Here is a 17,291-nt window from a genome sequence, read left to right on the forward strand (position 1 = left end):
CAACCACACACAAACACAAACACACACACACACACACACACACACACACACACACACGCTTGCACACTACCTTTAGGCAGCAGGAAAGGGTGACACCAACCGTGCACCCTCTGTGCCTCCACCACATCTGTGTTCCGTTCAGAGCTTTGGGGCCAGGCCTGCCTGGCCTTGTTATCTGCAGTCTGTGCTCTGTACTCACTTACCAGCTCGTGCCATTCATAGATACCTTACATTTTCGTTTTCAGTTCCCAAAGCATCCTTTCACCCAAAGCACCCCTTCGCCCAATCCACATTTAGAGGGAGTTGGTGTAGAAGGATGCTCTCTTGGTGTCAGATAGGCAGTAGAGGTAGCCCATTTAAAATTTTTCTCTCGAATGTTGGTTACAAGGGAATTGGCTGATAGGATTCATGGGGCAATTCCTTGTTGCTGGGCCAGAGTGTGCTGCGTTGTGAAGTCTGCCTCTCAGCGCCCTTGGGGGCAGGGTCGGCTGAGAGGCAGTTGGGCATGAGAACACTGCACGGCAGAGAAACCTGGAAGCTGGCAATTCCCAAACCTTGAGAGGGTGTTCCAGTGTGTTCATTATTCCAGGAAACGAACTTTCACAGGAGAGTTTTTTTTTTTTTTTAAATGAATTATTTATTATTATTATTGTTTAATTTGATCAGAGGGAGAGAGAGGAAAGTGAGAAATCAAACCACAAGGTCCAGGACTCAAACCGTGGCTAGCTATGTGCAAGTCCAGTGCCTTAACCCCCATGCCACCTGCTGACCCCATAGGAGAGTGCTAAAAAGTATGAGCTGAGGGACCAGCAGTTAGCATAATGGCTATGTTGCTGGACTCCCATGTAGTTGACTGCAGTTCGCGTCCTGGACCCGGTGGCTCAAAACTCACTGCCGGGCGCGTGTACGTGCGTGCCCAAGATCCTGCCTGAGAGGAGAATGAAGGAGAAGGGATTGCGACGTGGCCATCCTCCCTGGGGGGTGATTTCTTGCTTTCTGTCTCTCTGTCTCTCTGTCTGGCGAGTGCACGTGCCCTATAGCTAAAACCTCTAAACAAACAAACAAACAAAAACTGTGAGCTGGCTCAGTCCGTGATGTACTTACCTGTAGCTGGAAGCCACATGGCCGACTATGGGCTCAGAGCCCCAGTCAACCTGAAAACCTGCAGGGTGCGTGGGCACCCAAGATCCTGATGAGCTGGAGAGACCATCATGTCCTATCGTGAATAAAATGAGCTTTAAAATGAAAAAGGTGGTGCTGGTGTCTCTATCACTCTTGCTCTCTCCCCCTTTTTCTCTCTCGTGTACACACATGCCCTCTCATGAAAAATAAAAAAAGAAATTCTTTAAAAATGTAAACCAGTTCTTGTAGAGGTAATTTGCATAAAGAAAAGAGCACATTGTCATAGGTATTTATCAATAGGTAGCTTGCTAAATGTCCTCAAACGGAGCCTGCAGCACAAGTCCCAGGGTTTCAGAAGCCCCCTGCTGACCTCTGGCAGACACTCAAAATAACTTTGTCCTGACTTCTAACTGCACAGATTGGTTTAACCTGCTTACGCACTTAATGTACACAACATCAGAACTCACTCCCTTGTGCCTGCCTTCTTCCACCCAGAGCGATGTTTATGAGAGGTATTCTTTCTGCTGTGAGCTCTTGTGGGTTCTTCTCATGGCTCGTTAGAATGTGTGCATATTTGTGAGATCCGTTCTATTGTCGGCGGGCCCCCGAGGCATTTCCAGTGTTTGGCTGTTGAACAGAGCTGCTGTGACTGTCCTGTGGCATGTCCTTTGTGCTCATACGCACATATTTCCGTGCACGTATACCAAAGAGGAAGCTGCCAGGTCACCGGACATGCATGCATTCCGTGTAGCTGGGCAGTGTGACCCATCCTAAGTACTTTGTCCTGCTTCAGAGTGTCTGTCCACCAGCTTGTGTGAGTTCTAGTTCCACAACGAAGCCAATCCTGGTACTGTCTTTTTTCTTTTACTCACACTAGATTGTGCATGTGTGTATGTGTACATGGTGGGGGGACACTTTTGATGGGATCTAGTCTCTGTAATCCCCTCTCCCCAGCCCTGTAGCTCTTCAGGATCTGGGCACATGCACATGTACCTGCTTTTAGGCCTACCATAGAATCCCAAGCTGTGATTGACCATGTGGCTTCCAGACCTGCAGTTCAGTTTGCCACCGACTGTGCCACCAGTCTGGGTCTGTCTTTTTTTATATTTTCACTTTTTTTTTTTTTTTTTTTGAGAGATTTTCGCTATAGGGCGCATGGCGCTCACCAGACAGAGAGAGACATAGAGACAGAAAGCGAAAAATCACCCCCCAGGGGGGATGTCCACGCCGCAATCCCTTCTCCTCCATTCTCCTCTCAGGATCTTGGGCACGCACGCACACACGCCCAGCGCCAGGTCACCGGACATGCATGCATTCCGTGTAGCTGGGCAGTGTGACCCATCCTAAGTACTTTGTCCTGCTTCAGAGTGTCTGTCCACCAGCTTGTGTGAGTTCTAGTTCCACAACGAAGCCAATCCTGGTACTGTCTTTTTTCTTTTACTCACACTAGATTGTGCATGTGTGTATGTGTACATGGTGGGGGGACACTTTTGATGGGATCTAGTCTCTGTACTCCCCTCTCCCCAGCCCTGTAGCTCTTCAGGATCTGGGCACATGCACATGTACCTGCTTTTAGGCCTACCATAGAATCCCAAGCTGTGATTGACCATGTGGCTTCCAGACCTGCAGTTCAGTTTGCCACCGACTGTGCCACCAGTCTGGGTCTGTCTTTTTTTATATTTTCACTTTTTTTTTTTTTTTTGAGAGATTTTCGCTATAGGGCGCATGGCGCTCACCAGACAGAGAGAGACATAGAGACAGAAAGCGAAAAATCACCCCCCAGGGGGGATGTCCACGCCGCAATCCCTTCTCCTCCATTCTCCTCTCAGGATCTTGGGCACGCACGCACACACGCCCAGCGTGAGTTTTAAGCCACCGGGTCCGGGATGCGAACTGCGGTCGACTACGTGGAAGTCCAGCGACATAGCCATTACGCTAACTGCTGGTTCCCTAGGTCTGTCTTTTTAATTTGAGCTAGTCCATTACAGAAAGAGCAAATGACTTAAAAGGAATTACCAGCATACAAGCAGCAGAGAGAGTAGTGTTAGGATTCTGTACTAGAAGTCCTGGTGTACAGTGCCTGGCATTGTGTCCTCTTGAAGGTGGAGGGCAAGGTGTGGCCACCTTCTTCATGGCCGTCAGTATCACCCCTTGGTCAGGGACTCCTGCTTGACTGCGGTAATATCCAGCAGACCATGTAGTAATTCTTTCTCAGGTGATAGAACTTTAATGTCCCCGACCCCAACAAAACAAACTTTGCTTCAGACTTGCCTGTGGGCCTCAGTAAATATTTAACAGACTGTGTTCCCCATTCTCTGCCCTGCCATTACCTGAGGCAGATGCCATAAATCACAACTCCCCTTCTTGATGAAGCAGCCCCTCTTAGGCAGTGCCTTAACCCTGTCACTCAGGAGCCTTTCTTGGCTGCTTGCCTGTGCTGTGCTCTTAGGGGCTACTCAGAGGAGCTGAGCAGTGAAAGAGGAGGACAGTGAGCAGCGGCCTTGGAGGAACCACCCAGACCTCTTGGATGTGATGCAAGAGTGATAGCTGACATAGAACTCTTCTATGCCTCCCTCCCTCTCTTCCTCACTTCATTCCTTTCACAGATTTCCTTGTTGGGATTTCCTTTCCCAGCTTCCCAGCCAGTTAGGATTATGTGTATGCTTGAGTATGCCTAGCGTGTTCAGGTTTGCCCAGGATCTGAACCCTGTTCTCCTGTGGATCCAGCAGCATACAGTGGCACCGACTGCCTGGACCCTGCAGCTGGGCCAACATAGAGCCTTAAATATGTGTCCCACAATGTGCTGGGTGCTTTATGTTGATTATTTCATTTCACGTCAGCCCGTCTTAGTCCATTCTGGCTGATAAAACACGTAATCCTATTGATAGTAGCTTACAAATAACGAAAGTGTATTTCGCATGGTTTGGAGGCTGGGAAGTGCCAGATCAAGCTGATTTGGTGTCTGGTTTCTAGATGGGGGTCTTCTCAGTGTGTCCTCCCATGGTGGAAGGGACGACAGGCTCCTTTGCGCTCTTTTATAAGGGCATTTAACCCATCATGAGGGTGGAGTCCTCCCAAATCACCTTCCCAAAGGCCCTCCTAATACTTCGGAGGTTGGAATTTCAACATAGGAATTTGCGGAGGACACAGGTATTCACACAACACAATCTCATAACAGTTCTTTGAAATAGTGGATGCTGTTTACTGTCATTTTATAAATGAGAAGACAAAGGATTAAAAACATTTTCCCATAGTTGGTAAATTTAATAGTCTAATTTCACATTGTCATTTTTGAACCACTATCCTGAACTTCCTCTTCTTTCTCAGGGGCTGAATTTAGATACTTGAGGTTCCTTTTTACCCTATGTTTCTCTTGAGTATAAACAGTGCCCATTGGGTTTAAATGAGATAAGGGAATCTCACCTGTTTGGTCTGGGTGGAAATCTCTGTTCTTGAATGATTCTAAACAATTCGAATTGTCATTTTTCTCTGGTTTCTTTCATGTCTTCAAACTGGTTTCTAGCACTTCAACCACGATTTACTGAGGTGTGATTGTTTGTGTCCTGCATAGAATAGTTTTGTATCTGTGAACTGATGTCTTTCACCAAGTATAAGGCAGTTTCAGTAATTTTTTCTTTAGATATCAATCTGCTCCATTCCTTTTTTCTCCTTCTTTGAGACTAAAATTTCAGATATATGACATCTTTTGATACTTTCCTTCGAGTCTCTAAGACCCTCTTCATTTTTTCCCCATATTTTTCTTCTGTTTTTCAAATTAAATAATTTTTGTTGTTCTTTCTTTAAATTCACAGACTCTTCTTTCTTTTTTCTCCAGTCTGCTGTTAAATGCATTCAGTGAGTTGTTTTACACACACACACACACACACACACACACACGGACTTCTAAAGTTTTCATTTTTCCTTGCTAAGTTTTTTATAGGCAGTTAACTTATTAAACTCAAACTTTAAACTCTGTCTCCCTTGCATTGGAGGCAGCAATGATATCTCTAGTCCTTTTGGCTTTACCTGGACTGCATACACACTTGACTTAGGGCTCATTCCACGATTTGAGGAGCATTTATACATAGAACCTGGTCTCCCCTTTTCTAATTTCTCCTCTCGCTTTTAGCTGTTGATTTTTGTCCCTAGTTTTTAATCCAATAAGACTATCTGAACATAACCACCTGCATGGGGCAAACCTGGGTATGGTTTCGGGCTCAAAATATCCAAAAGGAGGAAGTCATAGAGTGTGAAGTTTCCTTATTCTCAGTGTTGATCCCCTTCCAGGATGTCCTGTTTTTGGCCACTCTGGTGTCTTGTGGTTTTTCAAAATAGTTGTTATATACTCCAAGGGCTGGCCCAATAGGAGCTACTGACCATTGCCAGGCATGGAACTTTCTAGAAGGTGTGTCATTTAAGTGAGAGTATGTATCAGAATGGAAAGAATACAAGTTTTGGAAGTCAGATCCAACTTTGATGCAACCCTGACTCTGCCTCTTAAAGTCTGAGCCTTGGGGGACCAGCAGATGGCTCCCACATAGTCGACTATGGTTCAAGTTCCGGACCTGGTGGCTTAAAAGTCACACTGGGCATATGTGCATGCATGCCCAAGATCCTGAGAGGAGAATGGAGGAGAAGGGATTGCGGCACGGTCATTTCTCTGGGCACTGATTTCTTGCTCTCCGTCTCTCTCTGTCTCTCTGGTGAGCACGTGTACCCTATAGCAAAAGTCTCTGTTTTTTTTTTTTTTTTAAAGTCTGAGCCTCGGAAATCTCTTCTGGAAAACGGAAAAATCATGGGCTATTGCAGTTGAAGTAAACATGATTGTATGTGTACAGAGCACAGTACCGATCACCTTAAATATCCTTATTAATCGTGGCTCGCTGTCACTGAGGACAGTGGTGATCCCTGCATGATCACTTTGTGGTCAGCGTCCTTTTTATTTTTGGGAATGTGATATCGCAATCCCCAGCTGTTATAAGGGACCATGGGTGTGAATTAGTTTTTAAGAAGAAAACATTAATATTTACTTAGTGCTTGCTTCATTGGTCTCTGCAGGTGTGTGTGTGTGTGTGTAGCTAGCTAGCTTGGTTTCCGTGTTGAAAATGGGGGCTTCTTGTCACTGAAGAGTGCCTAAACTGGGATGGATGCCAGTGCAAAAGGGACTTTGAAATACAGTTAAGAGTTAAGGCTGAGGACCTTGAGATAGAGAGATTATCTGGGATCATGTGGGTGAGCACAATGTAATCACATGAGTCCATAAAAATGGAAGAGAGAAACAGAAGATTTAGTCAGAGAGTAAGATGCGACAGCAAAGGTAGGTCAGAGAGATGCAGTGTTGCTGCGTTTGACGAGGCCCACAGCAGCCTCGAGATGCTAGAACACACCCGGACAGGGCTTCTCTCTCAGACCTCAGAATAGGATGCAGCCCTGCCAATGCCTTGAGTGGAGCTGTGAGACCCGTGTCAGACCTCTGACCTCCAGAACTGTAAGATAATACATTTACATGTGTTTTTATTTTTTATGCCGGAGGGCCTATGTGCTCACCAGAGGGGAAGAAAAAAGAAAGTCCTTCCCAGTGGGTGTGGACATGGCTTAATCCCTTTTCCATTTATCCATCCCATCAGGATTTGGGACATGCATGCATACATGCCCATCATGTTTTTCAAGCTGCGGGGGCCAGAATTTGAACCACGGTTTGCTATGTGGGAACTAGCTCCCAATATATAGTACTTAACTGCTGTGCTGGGGGCCAGCCTGAATTTGTGCTATTTTGAACCACTACCTTTGTGAACATTTGTTTTGGCAGTAATAGGTGTTGATGGATATTGATCAGCTTTGGAACCAGACTGCCTTCATTCAAACCTATGTTCTTTGATTCAAAAATTATTTTTTTTAGCTGTGTGACCTTGGTTGAGTTGCTTAGCATTCCAAGTGCTTACATTTCTCGTTTCTATAATTGGATAATAATAGTCTATAACATGTAGATTTTTTTTTCTTTTGTGTAGAGTAAATGGGGCATTCTATGCATGTGAAGTGCCTGGAAGTAAGGTGTACTTAGGGGCGTTCTGGTAGGCGTCCCTCACTGGAACTCAGGGCAGAGGATCAGGGCACAGACTTGGGAAGACAGTGTGGAGCTTCAGATCCAGGCTCTTTTCCTACTAGTTTGAGGCAGAGTACTTGTCTGTGTCCTTCATTTCCTCATCTGAAAAATAGGGGCGGGAGTGCCAGGGTGTTAGGGGGTTGTATCAGGCACGGCCAGAGCTCTTAGCAGGGTGAATAACAGATGCTCTGGGAAGGACTGCAGAGTGTTGAGTCTCAAGCATTGTGGGTCAGGTTTTCCTCAGTCATCGTTGGAATGGGAAGACAATGACATGGTCCTGTCCCTGGAGCAGTACTTGGTACCCAGTAGGTGCTCAGGGAATGCTGAGTACATGAGTAAGAACAGAACAGCCTGCAGGCTCTGCCCTGAAGTCTGCAGTGCAGGACAAGGCCTGGAGAAGGGCCAGGGTTTTGTGGTTGTGCTTAAAAAGAAACAAAACAAAGAATTACTTCCTATCCACTGACCCTAAACCTCTCGGCAGTGAGCCGGGACCTCTCAGCCCTGCAGGGGAGCCCAGGCTGATGGCCAGGCCTGGCCCTGCTGCCCGCTGTCTCAGCCACTGACCTCACGTTCTCTCTTCATCTCTGTCACGGGCACCTCCGATCCCGGGGCTGTCTCAGGGAGCTGTGAGCAGTTGGAGGGGCCCTGTCTGAAAGTCCGGGGTGCTTCATGGGAAGCCATACTCCATTAGGGCCTCCTGGCACTGCCGCTTCACCTGTTTCGGTAACCAGAGTTATCTGAAGTGAGTTCCTTTCCTAAGTACAGGAGGGTCAAACATAAGGAGTTAAAAATGACTGACTGCCGTTGAGTCTGATTGTGACAAGATGTTTTCTCTTCTTCCCTCTCCCAGGCCTGATCTGCTGACCAGAAAGAGATAAAAAAAAAAGGTGCCCCATCGTGATGGCTGTGCCCGTCAGTTGTGTGGAGCTTCTGTCAAGGATTTTCAGAGCCTGATGGATTTACAGTGACACTCAACCACCTGGGAATGATGTGGTAGAAGCATGTACTGGAATTACACACACTCGGCATACTTGGGGATGCTACAGTGGTTTTAAAGGAAGCCCCAGCCGGGTACCTTGTGGATTCTTACAGCCCAGATGTCCATGGGGGACGAGAACCCCTGTGCTTGCAAGAGTGAAGATGTCCTTGGATGGGAACATGTGGTAGGGTCTCTGCTGGCTCCCTTTGGGACTCCTTATGATATGTAAGTCTCCTTGTGAAGCATCTCACCCATGCTCTGCTCAGTGCTCACCTGGGCATCAGGTGCGACTGTCCTGTGGCTAATTGTTAAAAGCAGCTAGCATTTTATAACCTTGCTCAGTGTGTTCTGGCAAAGTGCCTTGGGGGAGACAGATGGAAATTAAGAGGTCCTCCCTGGGAGCCGCCGCAGTTTCCTGTGCTGACGCGTGTCATCCTACCTGTTACCCTTGCCTGGTCTTCCTGGTTTTGCATCTGTCTCCATCTATTTGCTTGTAAGTATCGTGAGGGCTGGGGCCCCTTCTTCATGGTGCTGCGTCTCCCAGAGGCCTAGCACACGCCTCTCAGGCTGCAAAAGGGGTGAATTCGGACAAGCTGGTTGATGAATTAAGACTGTGAATTGAAGATTAATAGGGAAGCTATCATGGGGGGGAGAATTTCTTGGCTTCATGCTTAGAGCGAGGGACAACATAGGACCATGTTGGTGAGCTGGCCCTGTAGCCTAGTGGTTAAAGAAGCCAGATCCCACATGGTCAATTGTAGTTCAAGTCCTGATCCTGGCAGCTTGAAAAACACAGAGGGTGCATGAACTTGTGTGCTCAAAACCCAAACAATAAGAAGAAATGGAGAAGGATCCATGTGACCGTGTACCATCGGATGGTGCTTTTCCCCTCTCCTTCTCTGTCTCACTAGCAAGTACATGTGCCCTCTAGTAATTATAAAAAAGATCTTATGGTTGGTACTGTGAGAATTGCGTCAGCAGGTGGTTTGGGCCAGTCGGGCCTGGGTTTGAATCTCTAACAGCTACACACTGTGCGACTCTGGGCAGGTGACTGCTAGACTCCTTTCCCCTCTCTGTTCAGTATGAAGGCAGGAACTGCGATCATATTTCATGGGACTGGTGTTGACGGTCCCCAAATGGACACTGATGTACTGAACACTTGGCAGATACTCAGCACATATCAGGGGACTCTGTTGGCCAGGGAACGGCTTTTGGGTACAGGGGACGTTTCTTGGCCCTTGACAGTGTTTCTGAGCAGAGCCAGGGAGGCGGTGCTGGACTTCGAACTGGGCACTGCTGGTTGGCATGGCCAGATGAGTAAAGGTCCCTGCAGCTGTGGGAGGTCAGCTGGCAGGCCAGCAGTGGGTGAGGGAAAGGAGCCCTGTGCTAGCTCACAGAAAGGAGCAGCTGGATGTGACAACAAACACTGTCACAGCTCTGCAGTTGACCAGGAGGAAGATTGGCCTCCTGAGGCTGGGCTTGGTGACTTAGAAGGTTGGTTGCTCTGGGGGCGTTTCTCACCACTAAGCAGCTCTGACGGGGTTTTCAGGTCTCCTGGGGCCACCTGGCATTTGGATGCCAAGACTGCACGTGGGGTGGGGCCTCTGATCTGATTTTGATTGGGTTGCCAGTTCTGTTCCCGCCTTCTGGTACCTCCCCAGGCAAGCCTTCTGGCCTCCTGATTGGAGATCTGTCCCTCTGGGTGTTACACACTGTTCTCATCCACAGCTCCTAGGTGTGCTATAATTCTCTGTCCACTCTGCAGGCTACTTGGTTTCATGCCTTTCTCCCAGCTAGTAAGTAATCTTTCTGAGGTCCAGATACATTTCTCTGACACAGAGGTCAGACACATGACAGGCTCTTTGTTTCGTCATAGTTTGCCTGATCAGTAGGTGACTCTTAGTGGTTTTCTTTTGGTGTCCTTAAAAAGTCCAGGCAAAAGACAAACATTTCCTTTTGGGCAACTCTGTAATTAATCAGCCCAGCAGTCCCCCTGGGTGGGCAGGGGCATGCCCACTTCACGGCTGAGGATCTTGAGGCTCTGAGGAGTCCTGTAACTCCTCCGACATTACTTACTCAGGAGAAGCAGAACAGGAAGCGCCAGTTTCTACTGCTGGTCCTGTTGGTGCTAGTGTTTGCTGATGCTGGTGCTTGGTGGTGTTGCTAGTGCTGGCGCTTTCTCCTGTCTCCCCTCTGGGTTTGCGTGAGCAGTTTTCATCTTGTCAATAGCAGTTTCCCTGAAGGAGAATGACTTGCTTTGAATCTGTGTGTGTGTGTGTGTGTGTGTGTGTGTGTGTGTGTATGTGGTGCTGTAGCTGCTGTGCTTAGCCCTGGGGATAAAGTGGAACAGTCGTCTCTGGCCAGGAGCTGGAGGGAGCCATGCCCTTGGGTCCATGGGGACTTGTGGTACAGTGTGATGGGGGAAGGGTAGCCACACGGGGGTGGGAGAGGGGTCATTTCAGAAAGGGGGCTGTTGACTCCTAGGAAGACCTTGAGGGCTGGGCAATGATCTGGCTGGGCTCTGTGCAGTGAACGAAGCTGTCCTGGGACATGAGGGGCCCAGCTGGGGGAGGCAGAGGCCCAGCACCTCCCCCTCCCTTCTCATTGCCTTTTCAGGCCTTCCGGTCTCACCACCTCCCACCCTCTGTGGTAGCGGCCATGTCTCACTTATCACTGCGCCTCCAGCTCTGTGTCTTCTCTTTTATCAGCTGCTCCTTAGCAAACCCCACTGTGGTGGTCTGGGTTATCTCCTGCTCCTCATGGGAGGACAATGGTGGGCTTGGGCACCAAAAGACACAGGGCGGTTATGGCAAGAACAAGACTCCCCCCTGTGTCTGGATGCATTGGTTCTCTCTGGGCGCTGATGTAGTAATACTCACATTTAGTAAGCTGTGTTCTGTGCAGAGTGCATGGCCAGCACTAGTCAACTCAAACCCCCAAATGGAGCTGTGGGCAGACACTACCATTAGGACCTGTTTGACTATTGAAGTAACCATACAACAGAGAAGCAAACAGAGAAGCAAAGTAACTGGACAACAGAGAAGCAAAGCAGGGGACATAGGCAGAATGTAAACACGGTTCCAATGGATTCCAAAGCCAGTGGGGTCACATTGCCTAGAGTTTGGTCCCATGACTCTTTGACCATGGCAGATCTTCTCTGGGCGTTAGATCTCTCATTGGTAGGGACACTATTAGGTCATTAGGAAAGCCATGCGTGTTTTTCTGTGTTTTTCTATGCAAAACTGTGCCATGGCTTTCCTGACAATCCAATATTTTATCCTCTCAGCTGGGACAGTCGAGAGTGGAAAGGGCACTGTCATGAGCACTCCGGGATGGCAGGTGTAACCTGGGATGTGGCTGGGTAGACAGGACCCATGTCCTTGGGCTCATCAGTCAGGTGGTGGGTGGTGGTGGTGCTGATGGTGCTGGTACTGCCCCCCCCCCCCTTCTACCAGTGCTTCTCAGTGTGCTGGTGAGGTGGGCAAGGGAATTCAGCTTAGAGATAGGTGAGCTTTTTTCTGCTTTGTCTTCTCCTTCCCCTCCCTCTCTCCCTTTTCTCCTTCTTCTCTCCCCTCCCCATTCTCCTTATTGCCAGAGGGTGCATGTGTTTGCCAGAAAGAGACAGAGAGACAAAGATAGAGAGAGAAAGCACCCATACCACAATCCTTTCTATTCCGTTTCTCCACCCTGTTAGGATTTTGGGCACATACGCCTGGTGTTTTTTGTTGTTGTTGTTGTCGTTGTCGTTTTTTGCTTGCTTGTTTGTTTTTTAAAAGCAGTCTTTGTTATAGGGCATGTGTGCTCACCAGAGAGAGAGAGGCAGAAAGCAAGAAATCATGCCCTGCCCCCCCCCCCCCCCCCGAAGTAAAGCCTGCCCGCGCCTCCCCCCCCCCCCCCCCGGGATGAGTTTGGCCATGCCACAATCCCTTCTCCAGTCTCCCTGGGATTTTGGGCATGGACGCACCCACGCCTGGCATGAGTTTCAAGCCGCCGGGTCTGGGACTCTAACCATGGTCAACCATGTGAGAATCCAGTGATGCAAAAATTATGCCATCTACTGGTCCCCCTGGTGTGTTTTTCAAGGCAGCAAGGCTGGGATTAAAACCACAAGTGGCTATGTAGGATTCAGCTCTCTAACCTCTAGGGAGCAGGGCTGGGCCCAGGCTAGCTTCTTAATATTTAAAAAAAAGAATTGTTTTATATTCACTTTAACTTGAATTAGGAAAAGAACACAGTTGATACACAACACCTGTGATTTTGCAGATATTACTGGTTAAGATATAGATATTCAGATTCAGATTTGAACTTGGGGTACTTTGGCTGTGTGGCTCTGACTATTTGCTGAAGAAAGTGACTGAGCTTGTGACAGGAGTGACTCTGTGTCCTGATTCATGTCACCTGTGACTTAGGTCCACTGCAGTCCTCTCTAAGTCCATGAGATTCAGGATGAAGTAACTGCATTTGGTCTGCAGCTAGATTGAGAACAAAAAGAATCCCCAAACTATGGCACTGTATAAACTATAGTGCTGTATAATCCTATAATTCTGCTTGAATTGACTGCAGCTACCTGTCTTGGCCCTGCAGCACTATTATATTAATTGAACACCCCAAATTTTCTAATCAACCCCTGTATTGCTCTCTGAGATAGAATTATAAAATAATAAATAGGCCATCTGTGCAAACAGTTGATGACTTACTCATCCATTTTTCCCCATTCATTTTTTTCCTCAATAAATTGAAGATAGGGACCAGCAGTTAATGTAATGGCTATGTTGCTGACTCCCATGTAGTCGACCATGGTTCAAGTCCTGGACCTGGTGGCTTAAACTCACACTGGGCACATGTACCTGCATGCCCAGGATTCTGAGAGGACAATGGAGGAGCAGGGATTGCGGTGTGGCCACCCCCCCATGGGAGGACTTTCTCACTTTCTGTCTCTCTGTCTCTCTCTGTCTTCCTTGCCAGTGCATGCGCCCTATAGCAAAAACCTCTCCCCAGTCCAAAAAAAAAAAAAAAATGAGGATAATATCATCTACCTCATGAGTTTAATATGAGAATTAAATAAAAGAACATATTGAAGGGCTCAATTCAGTGCCTGGCATATAATATGTACTCAGGGAATACTAGCTATTTTTAAATAAAATGTTAAAATGGAATTAGAAGGCTGAAACATATGCTTAGAGAAATAAAAAGAATATTGAAGATGAGTGAGTTTCTGAAATTTAACAATAATTTTAGCTCTGAGCTTCCTTGTTAGCAAGGCACGCTGAGGAAGTTCTATGTGTGACTGAATTGAAGATTGGCAACCTTTTGCTGTCAAGGGGGTGGGATAGTAAATATTTTCAGCTTTGTGGGCCACGCACTTCTGCAGAGCTACTCAATTCTGCTTTCTGAGCTGGAAAGCAGCCATAGGCGATATGTAAATGAATGGATGAGTGGGCACGTCTGTGTGCTAATAAAACTTTATTTACAAGAACTGGCAATGGGCCTATAAGTTGTAGTTTTTCTTAGTCTAAATGTAGGAAACCTATTTGTCTTTGAAAGAGAGACATTTCTGCATCGTAAATATTGAAAAAAATTTGTTACGAGATATGCTATATTTATATAGGACTTGTAAAGCGGCATATGGCTATGCTTTCACTGGGCTTTTACAGAAAATATGGAAGGCCTTTATATGGCTAGTTCTCTTACCTTTCATTTGGTGGACATTTACTGAGAGTCTCCATTGTCCCAGGCTCCGATTTCGACTTCAATTAAACCTAAAAATCATGTGCATTTTAACAGAGTGCTGCATTGACAAGGGAGGATCTTGGTGATAATTTAGGAGAAAATTGTCTAAACTCAGTTTAGAGGTTTTTTGTTTTGTTTTGAAAAATTTGCCAGCAGAGAGAGATAGACGCGGAGAGAGGGAGGGAGAGAAAGCATCCCTGAATCGAGTATGGTCATGCCTCGCCCCCTTCTCCTCCATAGGTTTATCCTGCTGGGAGTCTGGGCACACATGCACATGTGCCTGGTGTGCTTTTCAGTCGCCAGGGCCGAGATTTGAACTGCACAGCTAGCCATGTGGGATCTGGGTCTTAACCACTAGGTCATGAGGCCAGCCTGAGTCTAGACTGTTTTAGCGTTGGGTACACTATCCATTCCTGGATTACACTCAGGCCTCAGTGCTAATTTGATCAGATTGTAGGTCTGGCAGGCCTGGGCTCCAGGCCCCAGTCATTCAGTGTCCTACATCGGAGAATTACTGTGTCACAAGAGCCATCAACTGTACAGCCTATCTTGACGGGTAACTATTAATACCGCTAGTAGAAGACAGTGGTCTTTGGAGTAAAACTACATGATGTTTTGAAGCTTTGCTGTTCCAAAGCTGTGTGACCTTGCCTAATTTCCTTTACCTTTCTGATCCTCACTTTCTTCATCTGCAAACCATGATGCCTTTGAATCTCTGATTCTTGCCAGCTAGTATTTACTTCCTAAATATTAGTTCCTCGCCATGGACCCTGGTGGCTGCTGACCTCACTGCAGCTACCTGTCTTGGCCCTGCAGCACTATTATATTAATTGAACACCCCAAATTTTCTAATCAACCCCTGTATTGCTCTCTGAGATAGAATTATAAAATAATAAATAGGCCATCTGTGCAAACAGTTGATGACTTACTCATCCATTTTTCCCCATTCATTTTTTTCCTCAATAAATTGAAGATAGGGACCAGCAGTTAATGTAATGGCTATGTTGCTGACTCCCATGTAGTCGACCATGGTTCAAGTCCTGGACCTGGTGGCTTAAACTCACACTGGGCACATGTACCTGCATGCCCAGGATTCTGAGAGGACAATGGAGGAGCAGGGATTGCGGTGTGGCCACCCCCCCATGGGAGGACTTTCTCACTTTCTGTCTCTCTGTCTCTCTCTGTCTTCCTTGCCAGTGCATGCGCCCTATAGCAAAAACCTCTCCCCAGTCCAAAAAAAAAAAAAATGAGGATAATATCATCTACCTCATGAGTTTAATATGAGAATTAAATAAAAGAACATATTGAAGGGCTCAATTCAGTGCCTGGCATATAATATGTACTCAGGGAATACTAGCTATTTTTAAATAAAATGTTAAAATGGAATTAGAAGGCTGAAACATATGCTTAGAGAAATAAAAAGAATATTGAAGATGAGTGAGTTTCTGAAATTTAACAATAATTTTAGCTCTGAGCTTCCTTGTTAGCAAGGCACGCTGAGGAAGTTCTATGTGTGACTGAATTGAAGATTGGCAACCTTTTGCTGTCAAGGGGGTGGGATAGTAAATATTTTCAGCTTTGTGGGCCACGCACTTCTGCAGAGCTACTCAATTCTGCTTTCTGAGCTGGAAAGCAGCCATAGGCGATATGTAAATGAATGGATGAGTGGGCACGTCTGTGTGCTAATAAAACTTTATTTACAAGAACTGGCAATGGGCCTATAAGTTGTAGTTTTTCTTAGTCTAAATGTAGGAAACCTATTTGTCTTTGAAAGAGAGACATTTCTGCATCGTAAATATTGAAAAAAATTTGTTACGAGATATGCTATATTTATATAGGACTTGTAAAGCGGCATATGGCTATGCTTTCACTGGGCTTTTACAGAAAATATGGAAGGCCTTTATATGGCTAGTTCTCTTACCTTTCATTTGGTGGACATTTACTGAGAGTCTCCATTGTCCCAGGCTCCGATTTCGACTTCAATTAAACCTAAAAATCATGTGCATTTTAACAGAGTGCTGCATTGACAAGGGAGGATCTTGGTGATAATTTAGGAGAAAATTGTCTAAACTCAGTTTAGAGGTTTTTTGTTTTGTTTTGAGTCTGTTTGGCAGAGAGAGATAGACGCGGAGAGAGGGAGGGAGAGAAAGCATCCCTGAATCGAGTATGGTCATGCCTCGCCCCCTTCTCCTCCATAGGTTTATCCTGCTGGGAGTCTGGGCACACATGCACATGTGCCTGGTGTGCTTTTCAGTCGCCAGGGCCGAGATTTGAACTGCACAGCTAGCCATGTGGGATCTGGGTCTTAACCACTAGGTCATGAGGCCAGCCTGAGTCTAGACTGTTTTAGCGTTGGGTACACTATCCATTCCTGGATTACACTCAGGCCTCAGTGCTAATTTGATCAGATTGTAGGTCTGGCAGGCCTGGGCTCCAGGCCCCAGTCATTCAGTGTCCTACATCGGAGAATTACTGTGTCACAAGAGCCATCAACTGTACAGCCTATCTTGACGGGTAACTATTAATACCGCTAGTAGAAGACAGTGGTCTTTGGAGTAAAACTACATGATGTTTTGAAGCTTTGCTGTTCCAAAGCTGTGTGACCTTGCCTAATTTCCTTTACCTTTCTGATCCTCACTTTCTTCATCTGCAAACCATGATGCCTTTGAATCTCTGATTCTTGCCAGCTAGTATTTACTTCCTAAATATTAGTTCCTCGCCATGGACCCTGGTGGCTGCTGACCTCACCCCAGGAAGCTGTCTCCTGGCTTTTTCACTTGGAGCCTATAGGTATGAGGATCCCAGCCTTCTCTCCTGGTTGAATATTCAATGGAAGAGGTCTTGGGAAAACACTGGCCTATGGAATTCTGAAGTTAATGAAGGCAGCAGATTCTAGGAGGGTCTCTGTTTGACCTCCTGTCCCTCCCCCAGGCCCTTGTTATCCCTGAGAGTGGCCAGGGCAGGTGAGGCAGCAGATCTGGGGAGAAAGTGGGGCAGTGACCTCAGTTGTCCAGTCGAGCGGCAGAGTAAGGGGCCCACGGAGGACTGGAGAGCCTGTGAGAAGCTCGGTGGCCTTGGCCATGAGCATGGTGGCTCTGTCACTCTCACCTTGCCAGGAGAGGTGGGGGGCAAGGGGCTGGGTGGAACCTTCCTCCTTCTTTCTTTGTCATGAAGCCTTGTTAAAGCACTGGGCACTTGCTGAGAGCTGGTTCTCCAGGGCAGTTGGAGATGGGAGTCTTTCTCTCCCAACTGTCTATCTGCTGTCATCCATCACTCCATGGTGGGAGTGCTGGGGACAGGGTCACTTCCACCTGATTATCAGGAAGGAGACTGACACCACCCCCCCTCACCCCCCC

The 17,291-nt window shown here is 47.0% G+C and overlaps 1 long non-coding RNA gene across 2 annotated transcripts in view; it reads left to right on the top strand.

Annotated features, from left to right (window-relative positions):
- Positions 1–17,291, top strand: part of LOC102503142 (uncharacterized) — a 262,112-nt gene that overhangs the window by 88,485 nt on the left and 156,336 nt on the right. Inside the window, exon 2 of one of the 2 annotated variants that reach the window (XR_335720.3) lies at positions 8,077–8,698. This is a non-coding gene — a long non-coding RNA (uncharacterized LOC102503142). The remainder of the gene's footprint in view (positions 1–8,076; positions 8,699–17,291) is intronic. The other variant, XR_003550738.1, reaches the window with a different exon arrangement.

The sequence above is a fragment of the Tupaia chinensis genome, unplaced genomic scaffold (genome assembly GCF_000334495.1).
Source record: "Tupaia chinensis unplaced genomic scaffold, TupChi_1.0 Scaffold000513_1, whole genome shotgun sequence".
NCBI lineage: Eukaryota > Metazoa > Chordata > Mammalia > Scandentia > Tupaiidae > Tupaia > Tupaia belangeri.